At 36.4% G+C, this 10929-nt stretch overlaps 1 pseudogene; it reads left to right on the forward strand.

Annotated features, from left to right (window-relative positions):
- Positions 1-3566: 3566 nt before the first annotated feature.
- Positions 3567-4893, forward strand: LOC118649828 (annotated as a pseudogene).
- The last annotated feature ends 6036 nt before the right edge of the window (positions 4894-10929 follow it).

Below are 10929 nucleotides of genomic sequence, written 5' to 3' on the forward strand. Positions count from 1 at the left end.
CACTGCTACCCATCAAACAGGGTAGAGGTTCTTGTACTTTCCATTTAGTAATATCTCAACTTTTCATAATTACCTCTTTACTCATCTATAGTCTCATTACAATATAAGCTTCATGATACCAGGGACACTCTTGTTTACAAGATCCATGCATCTCTAGTTCTCTAGTTCTTAATAGATATGAAACAGATATATTCGATGAATATTTAAAACATTGAGTGAATATGTGAATAAATCAATATGTGCTAACAAGAAGACACATTTGGAATTTTTCCTAGGAGGTCAGAGTTACCAGGCACTCACACTCTGGCATGGAGTTATTTAGTAATGGAATATGAGAAAGTTAGGGCTGGAGAGAGACTCAAAAATCATATGAGCCAAACTTATTTTATTTTATTATTTTTTGTTTTTTTTTAATTATATCTTTATTGTTCAGATTATTACATTTGTTCCTCTTTTTTTCCCCCCATAAGTCCCCTCCTCCCAGTTCCCGCCCCACCCTCTGCCCTCACTCCCCACCTACTGTCCTCATCCATAGGTGCACAATTTTTGTCCAGTCTCTTCCCGCGTCTCCCCCCCCCCGCCCCCAAGAATAGTCTTAAAGATGACAAAGTTGAGGCTCAGAAAAGTGAAGTAACTTACTTAGGGTCACAATCAGTTATAAATAAGAGAGTAACTTAACTTTTTTGATAACTCTCCTTTTTCACGTGGAGTAAACTAGATTAGAGAAGAAGCAAATTTTGGAAGGGAGAGGGGGAGGAAATGACTTAGTAGGATCTCATGAGGTAGTAGATGGTTAGCCAGATATTGGGTATTCTGTTAAATATGAAAAGAGGAAAAAGTCAAGATTGTACAGGTTCAAGATTTACACACACTTTCAATTTATAGTCTGCCCAGCTCTGAGGAGATGGGTTGAGTATACCCAAGTAAATTTGATGAAGGAAATGGCATCAGATATTTCTAAAGTCAAACATACAAAAATTTTCTTAACATTCTTTCTCAAATACACCCTAACCCAAGGAAATCAAGTGGAATCTTCCTGCTTGCAGCAAAATTTCACTTGATCCCCTAGAAAATACACCAAGTGTCAATGGTATATGGTACACATTTCCTTCTTTATTTTCCAATCAATATTTCTGCAATGAGCACATACAAGTTTATAATAAAAAGTATGTGTGCTTTTATATATACATACCAAATACATATGTGAGTGTAAGTTTTAAGTGATACCAGAAAGATCACCATGTCTTAGAGTTTGGCGCTGTTCCAAAGCACTTAAACTGAAAGTCAGGAGACCGAGACCTGGGGTCTATTTTGGACATCCATCGTGTTCATGAACTTAGGCAACACTTTATATTTCTGTAAAATGATTATAAAAATACTTCCCCTGCCTCATTTGCAAGGTAACTGTGTGGACAGAATGAAATATAGTACTAAATTGCTGGAAACTACAAAGTAGTACTAGACTCTAAGTAAGTAAATTGCTAAGGATAATTTATTGGCTCTAAGTCAAGATTTTTTTTTCTGTCCTTTTTCCACTCTGATTATGTCACAGGGCTACACATCAGGAGTTTCTCCTCAGAGCTGGTTTTACCTAGTTAGCATTGAATCACCTTGACACACAGAGCATCTTTGGTCCCCTCAGCAAGACCCTGAATTATATCTTTTCCTTTAGAAAATCACATCCATCTGATGTGGGTAGAGGAAGGGGGATGCAAGGATCATTGTCACTGACACTGCACTAATGCTATGTAGGTCATGAAAAGACTGAAACCCCACTTCAAGTTCTCCACAGAAAGTGTACACACTTGTTCTCTTCTAACTATCCACATAAGAGTGGGTGAGACGCTTGGCTTCCTTCGTCACCCCAGCGATGAAGGAAGCCAAGCCTCCCACAAGCCCTGGCCAACTGCCGAGGGCCAGCCTCTGGGCGATGGCCAAGGAGCCGGCCAGAGTGGGCGGGAGGTGGCTCTGGCCCGGAGTGAAGGCAGAAGGCGCTCCGGCCTGGAGCAAAGGTGGGAGGTGGCAGCCAGAGCGGAGGCCAGGGTCCTGGGTGCCTGAGGGAAGCCAGTGCTGGCAGCCAGAGGAAACAAGGCCTATTCTTCACGAATCTTCGTCCATCGGGCCTCTAATAAATTAATAATGATCTATAATAATAAAAGCATAATATGCTAATTCGACCGGATGTCCTTCGGAAGAAGCTGTGGCTGCAAGGGATGCCTGGGTCCCAAGTGCTAGAAGGAAGCTGGTGCCAGCAGCCAGGGGAAGGAAGGCCTACTCTTGCACAAATTTCACGCATTGGGCTGCTAGTAGTTAATAATTACTTAATTTTTCTCTGTACCTCTTACTATTCTAAAACTTTCATATATATACATCAATTCACTTAATCTTTTCAATGAGCCTCTAAGTACTAGTTAATTTTAAGGAAATTGAGATCTGATGGAGTTCAAAAGCTTTCAAAAGCTGCACAGCTAGTATATGGTAAAGTAAAAGATTAAACCCAAGTGATATGACTCTGGAATATGTCAAACAGCTACACAGTACAACCTTCCCTGAAGGAAAAAATTTCCTCACAAGTGAATTCTTCTCCTTTTTAATACTTGGCTGCTTGGGCACCCCCACCAGATTTCCACCTCTTGCATGACTTTTTATTGTGTTGTAGTAGCAAGAGAGTAGTGGAGGCGGGGTGGTAAAAAGACCTGTGTTTGTTCCCATTACTTTTGTGTGAGGCAACCAGCCCAAGCTTTTACTTTTCTAATTTTATTTTTTTATTGAATGTATTGGGGTGAATTGTTTAATAAAATTATATAGGTTTGGGGGTATAATTCTATAATATATCATCTGTATATTGTATTGTGTATTTAGCACCCTCCAAGTCAAGTTCCCTTTCATCATAATTTATCCCCCTTTACCCTGTCCTACTTCCCCTCACCATCCTTTTCCTCAGGTAATCACTATACTGTTGTCTGTCTATGAGGATTTTTTTTAATTTTTATTTTTACTTAATCCCTTCACCTTTTTCACCCAGACCCCCAATCCTCACGCCCCTCTGACAGCTGTTAGTCTGTTCTCTGTATCTATGAGTCTGTTTCCATTTTCTTTGTTAGTTTATTTTGTTCACTAGATTCCGTACATAAGTGAAGTTATGTGGTAATCGTCTTTCTTTGACTGGCTTATTTTCACTTAGAATAATACTCTCCAGGGTCATCCATACGGTCAGGAAGAGTAAAATGTTCTTCTTTTTTATGGCTGAGTAGTATTCCATTGTGTAAATGTACCACAACTTTTGCATCTACTAATTAACTGATGGACACATGGGCTGCTTCCAAATCTATGCACCCCTATGTTTATGGCAGCACTATTTACAACAGCCCAAGCTCTTCAAAATGGGAACTCAGAGGCATAATCTTGACCTTTAAACTGGCCCAAAGATATTTTGGAGTCTGTGCTCTTGCCAGAAGAGCTGTAGCCATGCAAGATGAGCCTGATGGAAGCTAAGCCTGATGGGAGCTGAACTTGATGGGAACAGAGCTAGTGCTTGGAATATGGTAACTTGCATGGGATAGAAGATGCGAAATTTAAAAGTTTAAAATCTCCTCAATAAAATATCATTTGCTGATGTCTACAGAGCTGGTTTGGAAGTTACTGTCAAAATAAGAGATAAGAAAGTTTCAATACTATAGAATGTCCAACAAGAGGTGAAAATGCATTGCCAATTGGAATATCCTTCCACTTTGGAGCTTTATAACTATTTTGAAGACAAGAGTTATGTGAATCTAGTATTAGAAATGTACCATAATAGGAAAAGAAACAGATAGCTAAACAACAGAATGAAAGCCTTCTCAAAAAGCAAAGCTTAAAGTTTCATTCACCAGATTATCACAAGAATGTTGTATTTTTATTTTCATAATATATATTATGCGAGGAACTCACCTCCTACTTATGTATAATGTGAACATTAAGATTGTTAATTTTGGGTTAGCAACTCAATTGAAAATACTACATAAAATAGCACTGTACTTTATATGGGACTCCCAGTTCCACTTTTCCCAGAAATTGCAACTCAAAGTGCACATGGACTTAGGTACTGTTAGGTCTATGGGCTGTACGCTTCATATATTACTTATTTTGAGGCCACCTTTTGACACTGACATAATAAAAACACATTAAATAGAGGGGTATTTGTAAATTTTGAAATGCTAACCATATTTTTCCAAATAAAGCAGAATGTGTGGAGCCACCACTGGGTTATCAGAAATGTACAGTGGGAACCATTATATCTCCTTTAATTGTTCACAGGCTAAAATCCATCAGACTGATAACCAAAAGGTCAGAGGTTAACATACTTCATTCAGAGGAGATGTGTACAAAGTTTTTAAAAGAGTTATTCATATATCTAGTGATTAAAATGTGATTACTATTTTCTATTCAAATGATAGAAAAGATTTTACCTTGTTGATCAGCAGTGCTCACCTACTGGCAACATCAATGCCATTTACCAGAAAAGTATTAGAAGAAATCAAACTGTACTTCCCAGTTTGCTCAGCTGGTAAGATATAAGTCTCTAAAAAATCATCTATTTTACACGATACTGTAAATGCATCTTGATGGAAAATTATCCTGGTATTGATTTCGAAGTTTGGTTTTATGATGGGGCAAAAATACCCGCAAAGAGAAGATTTAAGTCAGATGACTGAAAAAATTGTGAAATTTTATAACTTCATAGGAGAAAGTAAAGTTAATAGCTTAAAAAAAGACATAAAGATATGTTTGATCCATGCTAACAAGAGTCATTTCATTTGCTTAGCACTGGAATCTATATTTGGAAGAGAAGAAAAAATTATGTCCACACAAAAACCTGTGTCAGATTTTTACTGCAACTTTATTGATAGTTGACAAAATTTGGAACCAACCAAGACACCCTTCAATAAGTTAATGGCTAAACTTAGGTACATCCTGACAATGCCATATTATTCAGTGCTAAAAGAAATGAGTGATCTGGCCATGAAAAGACATGGAGACATTAACATGCGTATTACTAAGTGAAAGAAATCCATCTAAAAAAACTACATACGGTATGATTCCAACTGTATGATATTCTTAAAAAGGCAAAACAATGGAGTTAGTAAAAGGTTCAGTGATTGCCAGGGGTTAGGAGAGAGGGAGTAATGAATAGACAAAGCACAGAGGATTTTAAGGACAGTTAAACTATTCTGTATGGCCCTATAATAATGGATACATGTTATTATAACATTTCCAAAATCCATCCAAGAAACAATACCAGGAGTGAACTTTGTAAATTAGAGACTTTGATGATTATGAGCTGTCATTGTAGGCTCATCAATTCTAACAAGTGCACTGATCTGGAATGGCAAGCTGTGCTTATGTGGGGCAAAAGATTTATGGGAATTCTGCACTCTCTGCTCAATTTTGCAATGAACATAAAGTCTACTAAAAACAAAACTGCTATGTGACCTTAGATAATCATTTAACCCCTCTTGTCCATTTTTGCACATCCAAAATGATCAGAGGTAAGTAGATAATTTTAAGTGCCTTCTAACTATACAAGCCAATCACATATGTGATCTGCAAATTGATCTATAAAAATAAATTAATAGACTAGATTAATCTAATAAAAATTGTAAACAAAATATCAGTGTATGTTTAAAAGTAGAATAACATTACTTTCAAATCATAAAGACAATAATTTTTATGTAATAATTAATTTTATCTATTTATGTATTTTACAAGTTTTCAGTCAGTGGCATTGTTTCCTATGCCATTGTTTCAACTTACAAGAAGTTGAAACAGGAACCATTTTTCTTATCTTGTGGTGACTTTCAACGTGATGAAGACAGGGTAAATGAGAAGTGAGAAATACCAGAATAACCTGGTATTTGAAGAATATACATGCAAAACCATCTAATTCTCCAAAAGCATGAACCCTGCTACATGGACCGTGTAAAGAGCTCCAATGATCAAGCTAATACAGCCACCTCTCACCTACCCATTTCTACTTGAGAACCACTAATTTAGGCCATTGTCCAAACCCATCCAACTGCAGAATTAACTTGTAGGGAATTCTCTCTCAACTCTATTTTCATAGATTTATTGTATTCTTTTCCAGTATATATTTCCTTTGCTCTTTTATAGTAATTATGGCTATCTCTGTGTGTGTATGTGTATCTTATTTCACTTGCTAATTTTTCAGTTCCCTATAGATAAGATCTATGACCCTTTCATCTTTACATCGTAACATTTAGTAATGTATTTAAAATATTGGCTGTTAAAAGAATATATAAACACCATGTTGATTCAGAGTATTATTTCATGAATGAGGTTAGACCTAATCCTATAAGCATCCAAACTTCTACCCTAATTACTCATTTGTTTGGTAACTATTTAATAAGAAAACATACTATGCAAGTTCCTTAGTTAGAAAGATTAATGGCACCAATCCTACCTTCAAGGAGCTCACTAATGGGCAATTGGACAAATTAATTATCTCAACACAATGTAATAAGGGCTATGTAAATATAAACAGGAGCACAAGACCAAGCAGCAATAATCCCTAAACAAGAACACAGGACAACAGAGGGAGAATGGAGTTTTCCACGGACAAAACGGGGGAGCAGAGGGTGGTACTAGAAAGGGTTGTAGCAATAGTAAACATTCCTAGATGAGTAATATATGAAATAAGTAAATTTGTATATTTGCAAGTGAAAAAAAAACGTTGAAACATTTCAGGAAGAAAAAGAAGTATGTACAAAGAATAGAAGCATGAACATGATCTATTGAGGAAGTATACATTGCTTAACACAACTGAAGTATGAAAGAATTAAGAATGTAGGTCGGTAAAGCTAAACTGTAATTGATTTTTATAGCCATGCATTGAAGTACTTTCACATTATTCTGATAACAATGGGAAAGGTTTTAAACAGAGGAATAACTTTATTATATTTGCATACTTGAATAATATTTAAATGAAGGGCTGACCCTTGTAAATAAATATTTAAATGGCTCTGGCAATGGTTCAAAAAAATACAGGGATGGGATAAAATTGGGAGTAATAATAAAGGCAGGGCAATAAGTTTGAAAATTGTACAAATAATTCATGTCTAAAATGATTGACAAATATGGGATTAGATTTGAGGCAGAGAGATCAGTTAGAAGTGCATTATGATATAACTCTTTAATGGTAAATGGTATGGGCTTGAAGACAATGGCACTGGGATTGGAAATAAAGGGAAACATACAAAATATTAAGGCAGTGAGACTGGCAAGATTGGTGTTCTATTGGATGTGATACAGTATTGACTTCCAGGTCTCTAACTGGTCAACTGTGGCAACAGAGGTGCTAAGGCCAGCTTCATGGATATTCAACCTGTGCAGTCACATGGGGTCTTGTATGCAGAAGGGCCCCATACCTGGCTTAATGCTCTACTCATGTGTCTTGAAATCCTTAATAACTTTGAGCAAGGTACTTATTTTCATTCCTCACTGGAGCCCCTTAAATTGTAGTGCTGGTTCTGAGGGATACTATTCACCAGGATGTGGAATAGATGAGGAAAATGAGTTTTATTCTCATGAAAAAAAAGTGACAAGTACAGATTTGATTTTTCACTAGGTTGTGGGCTCTTTGGCTAGACCTTCGGCTAGTTGCTATAGGTTTTATATGTCTTTGCTTCTGTTTTTATGTAAGGTATCTAGTATATGCTTGATATGTTATGCTATTTTATATGAAACCTCCATAAAGCAGTCAAGTGAAGATGAAAGGAGAGATGCAACTGAAAACAATGTTGGGATTCATCAGCCTGGAGATGATGGCTGATGTCTTGGAGTAGATGAGATAACCTAGGGACAGGGAGCAAAGTGGAAAGAGAAGGAAGTCAGGACCTGAATTATGGAGATTACAAACAGCATAAACTGTAACCAGAAAAATGGGAGATAATATCCAAATAAGGAAAGTCATGATTCAAATGGTTAAGAGCAATGACTTCAAAGTCACATGTCCTGTATTCCAGTCCTGACTCCACACTTACAAAAAGTATGACCGCAGATTTTTACTTAACTTTTTCAACCTGCAGTTTCTTCAAATAAATTATGGAAATAATAATAGTACCTAACTCATAGGGCTGCTCTGAGGGTTAAATAAGACATTCCATGGAACATACTTATAATAGGATGTAGTACAGAAGAAAAATCAGTGAGTGTTAACTGTTAGGTTTTTTTCTTATTATTTTTAAGAACATACAACAAGGAGTAGATATCATAGGAGAAGACAAGAGAAGAGAGGGTTTAAAAGAAAAAGAAGAAGTAGGTCAATAACCAAAATACCTGAATAATTAATCAAAGAACGGACTAGAAAGTCCATTGAATTTATGAACAAAGACGTGATTAATGAGCTGTACAAGAGTCCCAGTGTACCAGTACTGTGTGGGCTGATTGTTTTTGAAACTAAATCTATGTATATCTGATGTTGCTACCAGTAAACATAAATAGATATCCTATTTCTTTTCTGGATACTGTTTGATCCATTTTTAAAAGGCCCCAATACCCAGTCTAAGAGAAACAGACCCTTGTTGTGTACTGATACTACTGTGATTTATGGGAAAGCTGAAACTCCAACCTCTCTTGCTAAGAGAGGAAGTTCCTGGGCACAATTATGTTTGGCCAACTTCCTCTTAGTAAATAAGAAAGATGCAAAGCAGAGCTTTATGGAGAGTGAGTCATCTGCTTTCCTTACTGCAAGGGCTGCGCTTAAAGTGGACCACAGAGACTAGCACAAAACTCTACCTGGCATGAAGACCCAAGTTCTAAAAATATAGAGTCCACAATAAGACTCTGACTGGTTGTTCATTTAACAAACATATATTGAGATCCAGACAGTAGATTTGCTACTAAAGGAAAATGCAAAATTGCATCGATATGGGTTCTACAAGGAGCTTTCAATCCAACAGAAAAGATGAGAGAAATACATTAATAACAATCAAACCAGGTAGAACTTGAAATGTGACATGAAAGAAGTTCAAGGTGATTGTAGAATTTTTCACAGCAAGAAAGGTGTTTGGGCGGTCGGATGATGGACATTCTTGAACACCAGGCAAGGAAATTTGAACCTTATTTATTTCACAGGAGCTCTTCAAAGGTTTGGTGGCAGGACCTGAGATGTACACTGACCAACAAGTACCATGCGTCTAAACCTAGGGAACAAGAAAAATAAAGATTTAATATGTGGATTTGGGGACCTGGGCACAGAATTGATAGTTAATATCAGATAGAAGCCCAGAAGAATACTGAAGTTGAGAAATGTAGTTATAATTACACCGCAAATATGTATATGTCCAAGGCTGAAATAGAACAAGGAGTCAGTGATTGAAACAGAAAAGATGTAATCAAAATGGTAGGAGAGAAAATCTAAAAAAGAAACATATTAAAAGAGGATTTCTAGAATGATAAAAATAGCCCTTACTATTATCTGTAACATGTTACACTTATGCTTTCTCATTTATTCATCACAAAATGTCTTGGATAAAAATTATCATTTCCTACAGATGTGGAAACAAAGGCTCAGTATTAAAATGTTCACTCTTGTCTCCCACTTGTTGAAAAGTCACATAGCTAATGGGTGACAGAGTAGGGATTCTTACTGAGGTAGATCTGGCTGAGTAAACAGTGGGAAGGTTCTGGGCTCAGAGGCAACAAGTCATAATTCTAGTCCAATTCTGATGTGAATTCCCAGGATGATATTTGCCTAGTCAGTTTACCTCCATAAATCTCAGGGGTTTTTTATGTTTAATGAAGATATTCAAATAGATAATTTATTCTATAATGTTCCTTTCAGTTCTGATATTTTATGATTCTATGTTTTTATAATGTTACAATAATTTCTTGAGAGGGTGTAGAGAAGTAGATGAAACATGATGAGTAGCATAAACTAAAATAACTGGGTCATCTTTTAATCAGAGATATCAGGAAAGAAGAAAAAGATTAAACATACAAAATTTGAGAAATTTTATTTAACAGGCATAAGAAACTGAACTTGTAGATTGGTTGGATATTGGGCTGAGTGGAAAGTTGAAAATGGCTGTGAGGTGTCTGATGAAACATGAATCACTATATTTGACATACAACCCTCAGAGCTAAGCCCTTCATGGGAACTGTTAAATGAATTATCAGAGCACTTCCAATAATTGTATTTTAGCTTTTATATTTACTTTAAAGAATGGGAGGACAGAGAAAATGTGGATAGATAAATCAACTTCCAAATAAATTTGTGTACAAACTATTATAATATAGGCTCAAGGTCATAGGTAGAGTCTTCAGAATTCTCACAGTGCGAATCAGTGGCTGGAGCTTACCACACTCCATATTGCAGTAAATTCAAACTCTGATGGCATCATTGACCGACAGCCTGGCAGCCTGATTTAATCAATAGAGCAATGGCTTGGAAATCAAGATACATCAACTCTAGTCCTCACTCTACTGTAAACTAGTGGTGTGACAATGGTTAGGGCAGCAGTTCTCAACCTGTGGGTCATGACCCCTTTGGGGGTCTAACGGCCCTTTCACAGGGGTCGCCTAAGACCATCAGAAAACACTTATATAATTACATATTGTTTTTGTGATTAATCACTATGCTTTAGTTATGTTAAATTTGTAACAATGAAAATACATCCTCATATCCGATATTTACATTACAATTCATAACAGTAGCAAAATTACAGTTATGAAGTAGCAACGAAAATAATTTTATGATTGGGGGTCACCACAACATGAGGAACTGTATTAAAGGATCATGACATTAGGAAGGTTGAGAACCACTGGATTGGGATTATTCATATGGTTGTGCCTCAGTTTGGATCTGGTAGAACCTACTTCTTAGGTAAAATCATCCATCTTAGTGATAGATTCTCAAAAGATACCTAATAA

The sequence above is a fragment of the Myotis myotis genome, unplaced genomic scaffold (genome assembly GCF_014108235.1).
Source record: "Myotis myotis isolate mMyoMyo1 unplaced genomic scaffold, mMyoMyo1.p scaffold_m19_p_3, whole genome shotgun sequence".
Taxonomy (NCBI): domain Eukaryota; kingdom Metazoa; phylum Chordata; class Mammalia; order Chiroptera; family Vespertilionidae; genus Myotis; species Myotis myotis.